At 32.9% G+C, this 17,921-nt stretch overlaps 1 protein-coding gene across 7 annotated transcripts in view; it reads right to left on the bottom strand.

Moving 5' to 3' along the window:
* The window catches only part of LOC123007841 (fat-like cadherin-related tumor suppressor homolog), a 92,561-nt gene extending 75,951 nt beyond the window's left edge, over positions 1-16,610 (bottom strand). For 6 of the 7 annotated variants that reach the window (XM_044403316.1, XM_044403322.1, XM_044403318.1 and 3 more), the window contains exons 1-2: positions 16,472-16,610; positions 2,044-2,113 (exon numbers count right to left, since the gene is read on the bottom strand). The gene's annotated coding sequence lies outside the window, so the exon portion shown is untranslated. The remainder of the gene's footprint in view (positions 1-2,043; positions 2,114-16,471) is intronic. The other variant, XM_044403317.1, reaches the window with a different exon arrangement.
* Between the last annotated feature and the right edge of the window lie 1,311 nt (positions 16,611-17,921).

The raw sequence follows: 17,921 nt of genomic DNA, 5'->3' as shown, positions 1-17,921 counted from the left end.
CCTTTTAAGACAAAGAGGGCGAATTGGGTCGAAGCGTGACTATCGCGGGAATCCAACACGGAGTCGAGCTTAAAGAACTTGAAGAAAACAGGTATCTAAAGCTGGCCGCTCTCTCTGAATTACCAAGGGGTCATGAAAGGGTTAGCAGCAATAACGATAAATTCCCAGGCATCGCGAGCAACTAGGGCACTACACACCAAGGAATTTACATGAGACAAGGGTGGAACAAAAATTACAACTTCACTGCAAGAGGACGCGATTAAGGCAAGAGGACGATAACTGGAGAAAAATTTATGGAATTACCGAGAGTACACAATTTAGAAAAATACTGGAGCTAATATAAACAATGACGTGGTTTAGACATAAACTTTTGCATAAACTTCTTACGAAAGAGGTGTTTATGTAGCGTCGGATTTACTGCCCAATACAATTTTTATTTCCACACCTAATTAAAATTGTAGAAAACTATAGTGGTTCTAGGTAAAACTCCACTTTAAATTTTTACAATGTCGACAAACGAGCTAATTAATTGTGAGTAATTTCCATGAATTTTATACGATTTTCGGTCATCTCTTAATTGATTTACACGAATAAGCATTATCTCAAGTTTTAATTGAGTTGACTGGACATGTCTGCAATAATTTTCAAGGGTCAGTGAACACAAGATCACAATTTTACTCGGATGGAAACTTGAAACGTAAACAAACAAAATCTGCCCCTGGGTACAGGTCAGGGAAGTTAATGGAGTGATAAAGCTTATTCTACAACTCACAATTTTGTAACTTATTAATGTGGAGAGTGATTTTATTAAGGGAGCTTTGATTAGATCCAAGTCTGAAGACTCGCTGACCACAAGCACTTATCCGGGTCGGTCTTAAATTATTAAATTTTTGGTAAACCTGGCACAACCCTTTTTCATTAAAAACGAAACTTGCCTTAACCCGCTTTATTTCCTCCCCAATTAATAATAATAGCTATTAGGCAAACATTTAGCCTCGCCTTGCGGTACTAAACATTTCATCTGACATAAATATTCTAAAACCCTTTTTTAGATTTACAATTCCATAGATAATGCCCCGTTTACTCATGAAAAAAATGTATGAAGTTAATTGTGTGCACCAAAGTGCAACTGGTATTAGCCTAATCAGAGCTAATTTGAATGTCGCTCATGTCACCAGAGCTTAAACACATCCCAAATGTAATCTAGCCATGTAATGTAGCCGTAATAGTTGTAATCACAGACTGTGGTCCACACAGGTTAGGTAACCGCTCGTAAAATAACATAACGTAAGCGCATGCGTTCCATAAAACGCAAACTTAATCAGAATTAAAAGCGGCGCCTAATGGGTATTTATGCGACGTCTAATTAGCCGGACGATAGAACTTCCATATTTTAAATTATTTTAGTTAGTTAATCGACGATTGCGTTGTTTTAACGCCTTCGTAATTCGCCAAATAAACAATACGGAATGATTTATGAATTAAAACAAAGCGGTTTTTCGTAACAATTCATTTTAATTGGCCGTTATCCTCCGGTAGTATTGATACAAAATTAAATTAAATTTTATCCTTATTAACACTCAAAATAATTGTTTTTTTTTCAAAATTTACAAAACAACGTTAAATTATGACGTTTATTTTGTGAACAAGGTTGTGACAATAACCCTCCAGTTTATAATCCAGTCCTCCCATTTAATTTTCGCACCGAACTCTCAAACACTCCTCCAACTCGTGTAGGGGCTTCATCTTTGAGAAACAGAAAACAAGAAATATTACCAAACTTAACAAGGAGTACAGGGAGTAACTTGACACTGATACCCTACACGTAGAAGTTGTAATTCGGTGATATTTACAAACAAAATGTGCTTCGCAACTTATAATTAACTTATTTCATTTCTCCCTTGCCTACGCAATGTATTTGACAAAAACATTGTACTACAGAACGTTTCGAGCTGCTTTTGTGAGGGCTTTATAACTAATAACAAAAAGTTTAGCAAACTCTACGATTAATTCAAAAAATTTCCGTAATGTGGCTTTTATTACCTTTAACTTACTTCGGTGCGTCAAGGTTGGCATATCGTCTAGGTTGAAGGTAAACTTCTTCATCTGTTGTCTGAAAAACGAAAAAAATGTTGTTAGAAAAATGTCAAAACCAGAATTCATTAAGACATATTAATTTTTCACACAGTGGTCATGCAGTTGCGTAGGTAAACAACCAGTAGGTGATAGAAAGCGATTGTTGACAGAAGGAAGTGGTACAATTTTTATGTGTTTGAACTATATAATTTTTAACTTAAATATCTTGTTCTTTTCATTCGATGTTAATTCAAGTCTTGTATATTTAAATAAGTCGTACAAACTCCCGCATTTTGTATAAATACGTCAATTTAAACGTACCTGCTCGTAGAGTTAAAATAAACAGAGTGAAGTTTGCTAAAATATGAATAAATCGCGATGAAGGGTGACGTTTCAAAGAAATAGAAAATTAAGTAGAATCTGATACATGTTCACAAAAGGCCATTCAAAAAATTTCACTCGTTTTTATTTTGTTAATTCCGGCCAAAGTATATTGAAAACGGTTTATGTTCTGTACTTTACCTATGTAAAATGTTCCGGAGAGCGATTAGTGTCGAAAAAACCGCAAAATTCTTGATAGTTTAGAAGTTATTGTCGAATTAATATTTTTGCCATTTTTATCTTTACCAGCGATTTGCTGAATAACTATATGTCGTAGGGCAATAATGTTTTTTTCATAAGATAGGAAATTAGAAGTGGTTTCGAACGGTACTAAACGCTAATAATTTCGGCGTTATTGGCAATAGACCGCTCCGGGTACCATAAATCGACCAAAATTTTGTCAAAAATCCAAAAAAGAAAAACTTTAAAATTACACTTCAAGCAGTCTAAAAATGCAGGTAGGTCCGGGGTTCGAACACCGCTATAAAGTCGTCAATTTTTCCCTAATTTAATTTCAAATACTAATTCAAATAAACAATAAAAGATGGCGGGCGCATAAGAGCGCGAACTTTAAAACATGTACGTTGTAAGCATAATAAGAGAGCATGAGCGCATAAGAGCAAATAAGAGAGCATAAGCATAAGAACAAAGCATAAAGGTATAAGAGCTTTTTTATCGTAAAATATTAAAACATCAAGTAGGTAAAATTTTGTATCTTAACAACTTTTAATCCTGTATTAAAAGCCATAGTGCACAAATTTTTAAAGTTATATAGAACATTGTTTGTTAAAATGTTTGCAAAAGCTTGGATGTGCTTAAAGTCTAAATTTGCATGTATATGAAAATATGCTTGTGAATTTTGACATAAGTTGAACATAACTTGTTATTCAAAACATGAGAGCTGGATTAACTCTAGCTTTGTATAAAAACAAAGTGTATTTTCTGAATTCGCTCAAGTTTTTTGTTACAAGTAGTACTATGGAAGCTCAGTTAAATGAATATTCTTGGTGACTTAAAGCTAACACTGATAAAATTCCACTTCATTAGTAACATGTCTGCTTCAATTATCGTTCAGACTCAGTGAGCGTATGAGAAAATGGATCGATAAATGTGTTTTAAAACTTGCTGTTTTAAAGTGAAATAAAAAAATATATTCGTGGGTAATTAATTTAAATGAATTTATTAACCGCATAAACGGCACTAGAATAATAATTCATGTATAAAAAAATTGTTCATAAAAGCTGTGAATGACATGACACTACATACATAATCACATAACAGCTCGAAAACAAAGCGGTCGAAAAGAAAGCTTTCTTCCCTTTGCCATACAATAGCTTTTAACTAGATCCTTTGTTTTCGAAATCCTTTTAGATGCTTTTTACCTTGTCCTTATTGTTTCCGAATTCATAAAGCATTGTATAAAAAATTCTAATTAGGTTACGGAAGTTCGTGAAGAGTCAATTGTGGAGTTAAGTAACGTAAATACGAATCTATTAGTAGCACATGCTAGAGTCGACTAATTAATTATTATGTTCGACACCGGAAACATTTCACGTCTGTTTTCGGAAGTCGTATTTCGGGAACAATTCACAGTTTAAAATAACAGAGCCAGCAAACCGGATGTATTAATCAATAATGTAAACAGTTTGTTTAATTACAAAGATGCAATGGGGCAAAAAAATTCAACCACTGCAAGTGCAGAAACTGTGAGGGTAGTTTTAAATTTCACACCCCTTCTAGACAAAACGGGAAGTAGACACGAATAAACAAACTGACAGCATGTGTTGGCAGCAATAATCGAAGGAAGCAGCAAAATCTACCATTAAATCTCTTAGCTTAACTCGACCGGACAAGCAACCAAATAAGACATGTAAACAAGGGGGAAAATTAACGTGAGATGACAAGAGATAACTCGAAAAAATGCACAAAAGGCAAATTAAACCCCGGTGTATTTTCACGAGGCAGATAATTATTTGAGGTGGATCTATTAAATTATAGTCCTGGAAGCGGCTATAAAAAACTTTAAAAGTGATCCATTTGTATGCGTATGAAATGCACAGCCCCACTCTGATTTAATTATGCTTTGATGTGTACAAGTTTAGCAAAGACTTTTATTTCAGCGTAAAAAATCCAATTATAAGGATACAATTCCAGTTTTGCTTGCGTTCGTTAAATTCACATTTAACCAGAGCCGAAATTATGAAAATTGTGTTGTATTGGTTGCATTGGGTTGCAAGTGTAAAAAGAGCTTTCTTCGAGATTACTCCCCGAGAATAATAATAAACCATGTAGAACAACTGGATTTCGCTGTAACACGAACAGAGATATGCCATTTACAAAATTAACTTCCAAGGAAATGTCACTAGATAAACTGTTGAATTGCAAAACGTAAAAATAAATGTTCTTTCACAGTTTAGTGATATCGTTGCAAGAGAGGATTTTTTTCCAGCCCTGATACATGCCTAATAAATAAAAATATCAAGCGAGTCTCGAAACGAGAAAAGGAAAAATAAGCCGCTACGAAAGAACATGTGGAATTGAATTTGTTCATCGCCAAATTACTGGTATTCAATTTTACCCCAATTTCTCTTTCAGTCGAACACAAACTGCTTTCCAGATACGTTTGCCACATCTTCAAAATTTTGCGCTTTGTATAAATATTTCAGGTGTTTAAACGCGACGCCCCAACGGCCCCAAATTTAATTGACTCGACTCAAACTCCACCGAAATCGGGATTAAATAATATTTCAAGGTTGTTTTTCATAATACATTTATTCACGAATCGATACGGGTTTGTTAGCATTTTCCGGCAGAAATTCGCCGATTAGGTTTAGGGAACAGCGAGACAAAAAGATATATCTTTCCATTTTTGCAATTTTATGGACCGTGAAATATCACGATTAAAATCGAACACCTGATGCCACACAATAACTACAATGACGTTATTTGTGAAGCGACGTGAGATTGTTTTAATTTTATATCGGGGAAGAAATAAGACGCCGTTTGCAATAATAACGTTTTATTTTCTGCACAACAAGAATAATCGTAACTTTTTATTTCAAGCTGCAAATGAATAAAAACGTGCTTAAGACCAAGTTGAGCCTATTTTACATACACAACACCAATCTACAAGAAAAAATAAACACGTTACACTAAACAAAAAAATTCATTCATTGTAGAAATTGTAACATAAAAAGCTCCACCAAGTGTATTACAACAATTTGTCAACATTTGTAGAGTTGGGGTAAGTGCCAAATGTGGTGCCACTAGTTTGCGACTTATGAAAATATATAACTCAAAGTACTAAAAGTAATAAAAAGCTGTGGTCAAACACAAATCTTATTATTTGAATATAATTACCGCTTCATTAGAGAAATGAGGAAAACGTGAATAATTATGATCTCTTTATTTTTTAACAAGTTCTACCGAAAGTTATATAAACTACACACCATTAGTTCCGACGAAATTAGCATGATTAGCAGTGTTGACACAGTTTTATGATTAACCGAGAAAAATTACACTCTCACTTTTAATTAAAATAAAAAGTTTCACCTCCCTCAAATATTTGTCCTTAATAAAGTACAATACAGTGCAATTTATTTAACTTTCGTTTTGTATTAAATTGTGAACCCGATAAAGGTTGTCTTTAAAGTGTCACTATCGAACAAGTCCCATACATAACAATGTAACTTTGTTCTCTTCCAAGCTAAAACCGATAGATCAAATAATATCTCCTTCCGAGAAATTCACAATTTTATTGACATTCGTCGTAATGAAAATCTCGCCCGAATTCAGTAAACACAAACCTACCAACAAACTAAGAAAATTAGTTTTTTCCCCCAAAATCGAGTTCCATTTCCTTAAAAATTTTCGATTGTGAACTAATTTTCATTTCGATTTTCTTTGTTAGGAATTAGACGGAAATTACATCGCACCTGCTGTTTAGGCCCCATAAATACCACCTCTACATTATTGCGTGCCGCTTTCGTATAATTCCATGAAGTCTTTTTCACGCTAATGCCTCAACACGAATCTTCCAAAAACGTAACTTCTGATTTGTTGAAGAAAAATTCGACCTACCGTTCGCACGTTACACCCGATATTATCGACAAGGTTTACGATGAGAGATGCAAATTTATTGCAAAGAGAAATTCCAAGGGTGTTAGAAAGATCTTTACTTGTCTTCGAGAAGAAGGGTGAAAAACGGCCACGCAAATGTTTATATTATTTAAATCACGAGGCTTTCAATGCGAAATAAAGGCTTTTTCTGGTCGTGTTTCAAGCATTTATAATTATTTTATTAATTAGCCGAAACATGGTTTGGAATTTATGCAAAATTTTGTCACTAAGCACACATCAAACGTACATAATTACTCATTCATTTAATAATATTAAAAGCAGAATTAGACTTCTTATTCTAGATCAAACAATGGATCGAGCAATGGATAGTCATTTTTCCCACAGAATCTGATGTCGCTTTACCATCTGTATGACATAAATCTGTTTTTTTACCCGGAAAAAATCTGATTTGCTTGAGGTTGGGTGGCATTTGGACCTTGTAAATCAAAAGTGGGTAATTATCGTGTCAAGTAATTATGTTATCAAATTATCAAAAGGGAAAAAATTCGTTTTCTTTGGTTGGTTAATCTCTAGGAAATCTTTCTTGTAACATTAGACGTTCTTCATGCATCCCGGAGCTGAACATATGTTGGTGGGCTGGGAATTGTTGAGATTTCCGTTAAAACGTGGGCGGACTTGCAGCAAGCTCTAAATTAGGTTCTAAATGACACAAAATTCATTGAAGAAGTGAAGTAAGTGCAGCCTTGGATTGTAATGAATCGATAATTTTATTAAACTTTCCGATAACGATTTAATGAAGTAAATTACTAACAATGAAAAGTACAGTTAGGTGAACTTTGTTCTTTATTTCCCCATAAGCGGTATTTAATTTTTTTGTAAAATCAGCGGATAGAGGTGGACCCTGCTGTTACTCCACCTGATTAAAGAGGTTTATTACGGCCATTACAGCTACATCAACCTACACTGTCCCATAAATTTAACCAACCTTCCAATCGAAAACTTTCATCACTGTAGGGTGAAAAAGTCGCCTTTTCTGCACTCTTTCTAGTGAGAAAAAGCCCGCTTTCGTCCCATTAAAAGTTTGTGTTTAGGTCAAGTCGTAGCAAGTTTTATTTATGGTGGTACATTATAGCGGAATAAGTGCTCTTTTATGGCCGTTTATTTCTGTTGCGATGAAAAACGTATCTTTCAATTAAGGCGCATGTCCGCTGAAAGAACAGACACGTTAAAGCCAGATCGTACACGTGTCTCATATTTCATAAGATAAGTCTGTACCTAAGGAGCTTTCGAAAATCTCTGCGGAACGGCGAAAAACTCGGATCTCTTCGAACAAAATTCAATCTAAAACACTGGCTTAAATATGTGTCTTGGTTTTAATTTAGCTGATTGAGGTGAAATTCGAATCGAAGTGAGGCACTCGACTTGCTGCAAATATTTCACGATATTCCCTCTGATTGAAACACATTGTGCGGCAGACTTATTTCCTTCAGCGTGTTTTATCTACGAACAATTGTTCGGATCAAGTCAGACTTATTTCATTATTTATGAGTATTGTGACTCGGCTTGAATTCATTATTTTAAAAGCATCATGTGAGGATTTTTATAAAATTCATTATAATTAGGGTCATGTTTTTCCTTAACAATAATTGTGACTAACAAAAGCCCTAAATAGCGACCCGGAACGAAAGACGTCTCGCTATCAAATGGGTCGTAAAAAGAATATACCGCAACAAGAAACATTAAAAACTTTCGACTGCCACTGACGAGTGTCCTTTACTGTGCCGAGTTTTCCGTCTCAGACACCTCTAAATAAATACTACGTGTAGTTGCAATCTGGTAAAAACATTTTAAAATGAACCTACACATCCAAGTCTCTGTGATCGTGCATGCATAAAAAACATCCCACATATACATTACAGCCTCTGCAATATTATTGTAAAAGTTCGTTTGAGGATTTGCTTAAATAAAGCAATAATTTGTTCCAATAAATCAAAAATGAAAAAAATTGTTTCCTACTTCAAACTAGTCGAGAGCTTTCACAAAACTTGGTAACACAGTTACAAAAATTTACTTCAAGGTAGATTTCCCTCAGTCTGACAATAAGTCGGGTCAGATTACACTAAATTAAAAGAAAAAAATGCGAGACTACCTTCTAATTATGAAATTTATTCTTTTTTACAATTAGAAGGTCTTTTGTCTCTAGTTATAAATATCCATTTTTATTAAAACATTTAAATCTTCCGGGCATTTGTTCAGTTGAAAATTGAATATTTCTATTGATTTAAGCATTCTCAACCGATTTTTTTATTTTCCGCTTTGCAAACAGCAAACTGTGAAAATATTTACTTGCTCCAGTTTTTAATCTCATAAACACCTACCTGCAATTTTCCCCGTTCCCACCTATTTAATTTAGTAATTTCCTTCAGGTAAAGTTTGTCTTGCAATATACGAGACTTAATTTCCGTTTTTCTTGTAAGTACACGAAAAAATTCAATACGAGTTTAGCGAAAAAATCTTTTTTTATAGTTTGTGATTGTTGAGTTCTTTCGCTTTAGTAACACCTCTAAACTACTTGAAACTAAGATCTGTTGTTTCTTTGTATAGTCTCTTTTTGTTCTTCCACTTGTATGAAGTGAAAAAATCCAACTCCTCGGGACGTATTTCATTAAATCGATAGAAGGAAATCCAGGGATTTGGTAGTAATTAATACTCCTCCATCAAATTTCCTTAAGAAAATCTGTTCTAACCCTTGATTGTAATTGGCGAGGATTGTGCATATGGTGTTCTCGCGATCAATTCTAGGTGCCCCTTCTAATTGTGTACTGTTTCTGTTTGCATAGGTAGTGTTTAAGTGGCCGCCAATGCAGGTGATGTCAATAAGTTGCAGCGTGTCGTTGACCCGTAGGAATTATGGATGATAAAAGTTGTATAGCTTTGCAGCTTGTTTAGTTATTTATATTTCCGATACAACGAACAACATGCAACTGGCTCCGGCTGTAATAATTTAGCCCAACGTCTTTAATACAGATTCTGAAGTTCGTGATCCATAAATTTCCGCTCCTAATCTAACGCTCGGCCAGTAAATAATGTGAGGATAACATTTCGTCTGAACGGTGTTAGCATAACGATGTTTTCTTTCCACGAACGGCTCAAAGCTATGACACTTCACAAGAATTCAAAGAAAATACTTCAGAGGGATCAGCTAAATACCAAAAAAGCATTAGAAGCAAAATCAATACCACGGTAAAAATTTTGACAAAATTTCACGCTCCAGAGAAAACTGGGTGTCCATCAGACAGACTATTTTTACGTGTAATTCAATCTCGAAGCAAAAAGACGAAATAATAAATTTGTCAAGCTCTGACACAGTATTAGTTACAAGTGGATTGGAAAATTCTTTGCACGCACGATGAAACTGGACTGATATTTTCACGGAAGCTCTTTGGGCGCTAAATATACACACAATCTGTTTTTCTTTTGATCGATACTCGAACACTTACACAACTTTAATAAAAAGATTTATTCACAAAGTGTATTTACAGGTAAAAACTTAACAGCCTTTTGTGTTTCCTTCCCACAATTCAATTCTGTTAGTTAGTTATTCAAAACAACTAGTTAGAAATTTTCATTAGTGCCTCAGGTAACAATCCTTAATGCAATAATGAATACAAAATAACTCGGCAAGACTCCCGAATCCTCCCTCACAATACCACAGAGAACGTTTTATATCTTCCCTGCTAACCGAATAAGTTATGATAAAGAAAGAAAAAAAAAACGTTTCAAATACTGCTACAATTACGATTTTTATCGCGATGAATCTCTTTGTTTCATATTAATGTTTTATATCTAGAAATGTTCAAATTTTAATGAAAGCTATTTATTTAAATTAATTAAAAACTCGTAAAACTCTTTATAAAAATTAAATTAAATTTATTAGTGCGAGTGCGACTGACAGGCGCAGTAATCAAATAATTATTTATTCGAATAGGAAATAAATTATTGGAACTACTTCCAGGTTTTCCATTTCCATAATTAAATCACCGAACCGGTCTTGGACTTGTCCAGGTTTCGACCTAGTCCAAGCAAAACCGGTTCCATTTATAAAATTAGGCTTTCTATAAAATGATTCGATTGCGCGACGTAAATTTCATTGTTTAAAATTATGTCAAACGATAAAATCACTGAATGGCACACATTGTTCATTCTTGGCGTTTGCAGTTCGTAAACAAACAACAATTAAAATATATTCCGGTTGTGAACAAACTTTGATAAACCTGGTTTAGGTCATTCGATTTGGTTCTATTTAAAGCGATGTGTCATGAAAAAATCGTGTGCGATCATCAAGGCTACAGCCTAAATAATGTTTTATTGTCACAGCTGAAAAGACAATATTGAACGCCGCTATCGACGAGACAAGCTCCGCATTGAAATTTTCTACAAAGAGTGAGGCAGGTTAATACAATGCTCCATAACTGAATATGCAATTGCAATAAATAGAACTGGACAATGGCACCACCGTTCGTCTTTTGCACTGAAATAATACATGGAGGAATTTAGCTTCCGGCGTGTCTCCATTATAGAAGGATTCGTACCTGAAATGCCCCATATTATATTCAGGTGAACATTTGCATTTGCGAAATGTTCAAATTTGAATTTCAAACTTAAACACTTCGAAGTTCATTCATTACAAAAATAATCTCGCCATTGATATATCGGCTCAGTGGTCAGACACAAATACCCGCATCATCTTTGTCTGATAGAGATGATGGTTTAATTAATCGAATGTCAAGATTATTAAAGACACGTAAAAGAACTTGTTTGACATAATAATACTCTTGTCTGAATTCCTCCCGGAAAAGATATTGCTTTCAGTTTAATAAAACAAGAAATGTTTCAACTTTGGAAAGAAAATTGAAAAATAAAAAAACATCTTTTTTTAAAACTGCATATCAAAAAGGGCTTTTTTATATGTATCCAAACCAATTCATTACTTCAGCTAATGTTGTATATACACCTCAAATTTTGAATCGGTTTTTGCTAACAGCTAATCCTGTATCACATTTACGATTCAAGCTAATATTACATTCCACTTAAAATGTAAGCCAAACCGGCAAGATGTTATTTTAAAGAAAAAAATAAATATGATAGTGATAAGGAAGCGCATCGCGATAATGGCGCCTTTCCTGATTCATGTGTTGAGTAACACTTTGGTCAACAGATAAAATTAAAAGTATTTGCTCCGGTAGAGCAATTTTTTTTGTCTACTAAGCCAGAAAATTCCCAAGCGGAAATGTATTCCCTACCTCCCTGAAGTCACTTAAAACTCAATTTACAGTCAACCACGTTATTCAACAATATTACCACAAGATTGAAATAGATTTTTCACTTATGGATCATTTGTTTCAATAGTGCGATAAAACCAGTCGCGGTAACCTGGGAGTAACAAGTTGAGACCGGTCACATATTCAAACCGGTCTTGACTTGTGTTTGAAAATCGTATCCTCAAGCAACCTCATTTTCAACGTAAACTTCGTTTATATGCATTTTGTTAGGTTAAATTCAATATTTTGTATGCATAAACACTGGTTTATGAGGATGAGGAGATTAGTATATAAATGAAGGAAATTTGCATAAAAAGCTTATAATTATTTATAATTTTCGGGCTAAATATACACTTGGACAGCAAAAATTTCAAAGGCAAATTTTATTTGTTTGAGTAAATTCTTATCTTATTACACTCTGGCCTGGTGGTATAAAGCTATCGAATAAATATAAAGTGCAAACAAAAATATAATTGAACCTTGTAACGTGAAAAATGAGAAAATTTAATTTCATTAGATTAATTACCTTCATGAATAAAAAAATAATAATATGTAAAGTCGATAACCAGAATTTGCTACCAAAACTAATCAATTTGGCAATTTTGACTCAAAAACAACAGATCTCCTAAGACTTTTTTTACGATATTTTTATGGCAACATCATGCATGCGGCCCTCTCGTATTTTACTCATAATTCATGAAAAAATAAGAACAAGGTGCCAGATAATATAAATTTAGCATCCTGTTATACCTTACATGACATTAAAAATCAAAATAAGAATAAATGTTTACCAAAGCCGGCTTTGCGGCCAGACAATCAGCAAGTCATTAAAATTTGGTAAAATTTTTGTAATGAGTCGAAAGTTCACGAAATACAATTAAGTTTATAGTCGTGCTAGGAAATAACATGGTCGTAAGCTTGTAAATGACGTATTGTACTGTCCCCATATAATACAGGACACAAATAAAGAGCACATAATTATAATTCAAATCTAGGTTTAATTAGAATTATTTCAACACTGCAAAATAAGCATTTTGTTGAATTATAAAGTTGCCAATGTCATAATTGCATCTACATTTTGTGATATAATACTTGCATAACATAACATTCAGTGTGACTGAAATCACAAATGAGTTACTTTTATCGGCATACGTCAGAAAAATGATGCTTTTAAGGCTAAATGACACAAGTAAAAGTTTTACCTTTCAGATATAGGGTAAAAACACTGTATTTTCGCCTAAATGTTTTTCACTTTTACCTGACATTTACCAATGTTGTCTCTTTCGCTGCTTCAGCATTTTCTGTTGAGGTAGGTACAGTGTAAATACCTAGGCTATCAGCATTCGACATTTTGCACACTATAAACTACACTAGTTATTCACTAGGTTAAATCAATCAACACTTTTACTCCTAATAACATAATATACTATTAATCTAATTCTTTTTGGTTATTTCAGGTCTATTACACATAACACATAAAAATACATATTTTAAATCCTAGCTTGTCTGAAAATTCGCCCGCTTTGATGTTTTTGCAGATTACAATTATATCGTTTTTTCGTTTGATGTCTTGTAATCATTTAAATCAAAAAGCTTTTACGCTTTTTTAATCCACCAAGAGGCTTCAATAATTTACAAATGCGTTAACCATTTTCCATAAATTTGACAACAAAAAACTCTTGTTATAGGTACATACATTTTACGAAATGCGGATGTAGGTATTAGATAGCAATAATTCGCTTTTATCAATTGTTACGAAATAAAAAATACTTAAATTTAGAGTACTAATCTTTTATACAATGTTTAAACTCGTGTATTTACTTATCACAATTTTATTTCTGTCACCCATAAAACTAAAACAGAATCCAAACAAATAAAATGATTTACATATACATATACTGGAAATTAAGACTAAATAAGTATGTATTTAGTATTTCTTTCTAAGCAAAAATTAAAATTCATTCATAATAATCAGTACTTATTCTTTCACTTTTTTTATGAGAAAATATTTCAACAATGATATATTTATTTTTAGGAGATTATGTACTTATCAGATAAGAAATTAGTAAAAGATAGTAGGTAAAAGTGACAAAATTGCATATAAAACAACTCGCCATTATAAATTTGTTGATATCATATATATAAATGTTTCTACAAAAACAACGAACAGATTCCTACATATTGATCTGTACAGGGTGCTGCATTTTGGATGTCCGTATAGGGAATCTCCGAAACTAAGATGTTTAGCCAAAAACGAGTGATATATTCTGGGGCTCATTTTTTGAGAAAATAATATTGGTTAAAACCGCATCCCGCTATCGTCTTTTGTTTTCGACTTACAGACAAAAGTTGACATTTTGGCGAAATCTAAAAAAATTCATACTTCGTTATTATGGAAGATACGGATTTGAAATAAAGACATTATCGAGGCACTTTTTTATGAGGAATTTAATAATGTAGTTAACAGTTTTTTTCAGTTATTGGTTTAGCCGTGATAAGATAAACTTGTATTTTTTTTTAATGGAAATCATAGGCGGCTATGGCAATTTTGAGAAGCTTATTTTTTTCTTATCTAAAAATAGATATTTGTAACAGAATATTTTTTATAATTATACTTAAAAAATGAAATACATATTTTGGTTAATAATAGTTGGCCATGGAAAAACTATTTCACGCCAAATGTGTAAATAATAATCAAGAGTTTTGTGAACTGTAAAATAGTTGAAACAATAGATAAGATTATAAAAATATAAAAAATACGATACGTTAGAAGTATTGAACAAATATGCGAGCGCAAAATTATTATACATATTTTTAAAAAATCCAAAAGTAGGAAAAACAAATGTCAACAGTCAACACAATTAGAAAAAACATTTTTTTGGTGATCTAATGGAGGTGGGATAACGTTCCACATAGACGGAATTTGGGTATTTGAATAGCCATATCGTCATTTTTGTGTCATATAAAATATATTTTATTGAAGAATTAAAGCGATTTTTTACAACACTCTATGTATCACTAGAAGTTACATTGGTAATGTTAGCTTGTTTAAAAACAAAGAAATGTTATTAGTCGATAATAAGTTGATTTACGATTTATTTTGCATTTATTTTTCATTAATTAGTACTTAGAAAACTCTTTCATTAGTGACTGGTTCAATAATATAGTTTAAATCCTTTTAGTTGAAGATGCAACATTTTTTCATGGCCAACTGCGAACAAAAATCAAAGATAATTTTTTTGCTAAAAATGTATCATAATAATCTGTTACAAATATATATTTATAAGATTAGAAAAAAAAACAAGCTTTTTAAAAATGACATAGCCATCTATGATTCCCATTAAAAAAATACAAGCTTATCTTATTACGGATAAACAAACAACTGAAAAAAATTGTTAACTACATTATTAAAATCTACGTAAAAAAGTGCCTGCATAATTTCTTTATTTCAAATCTGTCTTCTATAATAACGAAGATATGAATTTTTTAGATTTCGCTAAAATGTCAACTTTTGGCTGTAACAAAAAACGACAGCAGGATGCGGTTTTTACCAATATTATTTTCTCAAAAAATGAGCCCCAAAATGTATCACTCGTTTTTGGCTAAACCTCGTAGTTTCGAAGATTCCCTATTCGGACATCCAAAATGCAGCACCCTGTACATCCGCAATGTTTTTTAGGTTACCACATCAAAAATATCCTCGAAAATACATTTTCAAAATATGTATTTCATAAAGTTTTTCAACTTTTTATAAAGTTCCATCAAATACGATACCTGTAATATAACTTTCCATATAGAAAACATTAACATTTTTTTAACTCAAAAAGCATGTAATTTCTGAAATCACAACCTCCTCTTTTTCAAAATATCTGACCAAATTTTTCAAATATGAACAAAGGAACTGAAATTAAAAAGACGTTTTTTTATCTCTTTACTTCAATTTTTTTAAATAAATGTACATATTTGTATGTAATATAATATGTATGTAAGTAAACCATTTCTGCATTGCTTTTGATAACACCACAAGAATTTAACAGAAATTTTGAGTTTTCATTGACAACAAAACTATCCTACATCTACTTATTTCGTATTTTTTTCGTATGTTTATTTAACTTTTTTCAATGTTTTTTTGTTGCATGCACTTCAGAGTATTTTCGAATTTACATTTTAATTATTTTTTTATAATTAAACGTGATTGTATTAAGTTCCCTGGTTTCTTTTTAAAAGTATTTTCATAAGATGATCATACTTTAAGTGAATAAAGTTTTGCTACATTGTTTTTTCGCGTTGTTCAACCTTCTCTCGCAATGGTCTTCTCGTCCCATTGACCACTTCCCAAGAAGAAGGAGACTCGAGACAAAGCGAGAAGAACTTGCATTGCAACCCACTTGGGGTCAAAAATCTTGTATGTTTGTTTACAAAACTCGTCGTAATAACCCAAAACTGAGCTCGAACATCGCTATCCATCCATCCGAAACTTCCATCCATTAATTAAAGTTATTTTAACGAAGCTAGCTACTTTCCATGGGGACCTATGCCGTCAGCACGCGTAGGCTACACACCCATGGAAAAGGTAAACCACCTGGTGATAAAATAAAATTATTACGGCTTACTTCTAACAGTTGGACATAATCCGACAATTAAGAAATATCCTTAATTTTACTGAACACAAACACAAACAACCGGAGTTTTCTGCACGCACCTCACGAGTTCGCGAACACACTTCGTACAACATTCAGATGAACGTTGCTCACGAAACTGACTGTCGGCCAATAATATGCAGCGACCAGCAGACGGCTGCCGGACGAAAATACACGATTCTGAACGAACGAAGACACGTCTAGGAATGTACACCTTTTACCTGGTGGATGACAAATAATGGAAGAGGATACCATGGGTGTGAGAGGGTCGAGGGGATAGGATTCGATGGTGAAATGCCGACAGTGCACCATTGCCCTGGTTAATGACACCGAAAAGGACAGACGGTACACCTCTTGAGGCCGGGCTGGTTGTTACTCTACAACTACAAACACTATAGATACTCGTATACAGAGTGTTTCAGAGTTCGCGTCCCAGAGAAAAATGCCTAATAAGATAAGATACCAGGAACATGGAATAGTTATTTGTACAACTAGTTTTGGAAGTCACACATTTTTTCACGAATTTGCAGTTGATTACCCTCTCTGTCCGCGTTAATTAAACAAATGAGTGAAAAAAAGGACTTTCAAAACGAGTTGTACACAACATTTTTTGCATAGTGATAACCCCAAGAACCCCAAAGACCAAAAAGATATCAATTTGATAAATCAAATCGTAATGAATCGCGAGCTCTTTGTAACGAACTCTATAGAAACTATAGAAATAACTATAGCAATCTATATCTACGATTAATCGTGATGATAATTCAACTTTCATAACCACTATGCAAAAAAATATTTGTTTAAAAAAATTAGCAGTTATTTTGTTTTAAAGTAGTATGAATTTCTCATTTTCCTAAGATGATATATGTATACATAATGTCATAGGTTATAACATACTTCAATTTAACCCTGTACGAATATACTTATAAGTTATAACAATAATAGTAAAAATAAAGTTTTTTTTTGTCAATGGCATTTCTCTTATCAAAAATAAAACAAAATTTAATTTATCCACAATCACTCTACAAAGGGACTTTATTACACACTTTAGATGCGTATAAAGTACCACTTTATCCACTAGTAACTTTATTCCACTGTTAGTAACCAGCGCACCGCGTAACAGCGTAACAGCTTACGTTTAACAGAATGTACATTTGGCGTGACGTTTAAATGTCAGTTTATTTTTTACTTAAGTTTAGAATAATTTGGGCCTGTGATTGTGGATAAAACGTTATATTGCAGTCGTGTGTTAGTCGAACTGACGTTCTCGCGGTTAAACATTCTTGCGTGGATAAAACGCTATCTTAACACACTCTTACAATAAATAACTATTGTTTTTTTTTTAATACAATTTTTTTTCAAAGATATCATACTAGTCTCTACAACCTGATTTCAGTAGGAATAAAATTTTCGTTAGAGAAGA

The sequence above is a fragment of the Tribolium madens genome, unplaced genomic scaffold (genome assembly GCF_015345945.1).
Source record: "Tribolium madens isolate multiple individuals breed KSU strain unplaced genomic scaffold, Tmad_KSU_1.1 Scaffold_3;HRSCAF=73;Tcas5.2_LG2, whole genome shotgun sequence".
Classification (NCBI taxonomy): Eukaryota; Metazoa; Arthropoda; class Insecta; order Coleoptera; family Tenebrionidae; genus Tribolium; species Tribolium madens.
Note: the sequence above shows the minus strand (reverse complement) of the source record. Positions and strands in the feature narration are given on the sequence as shown.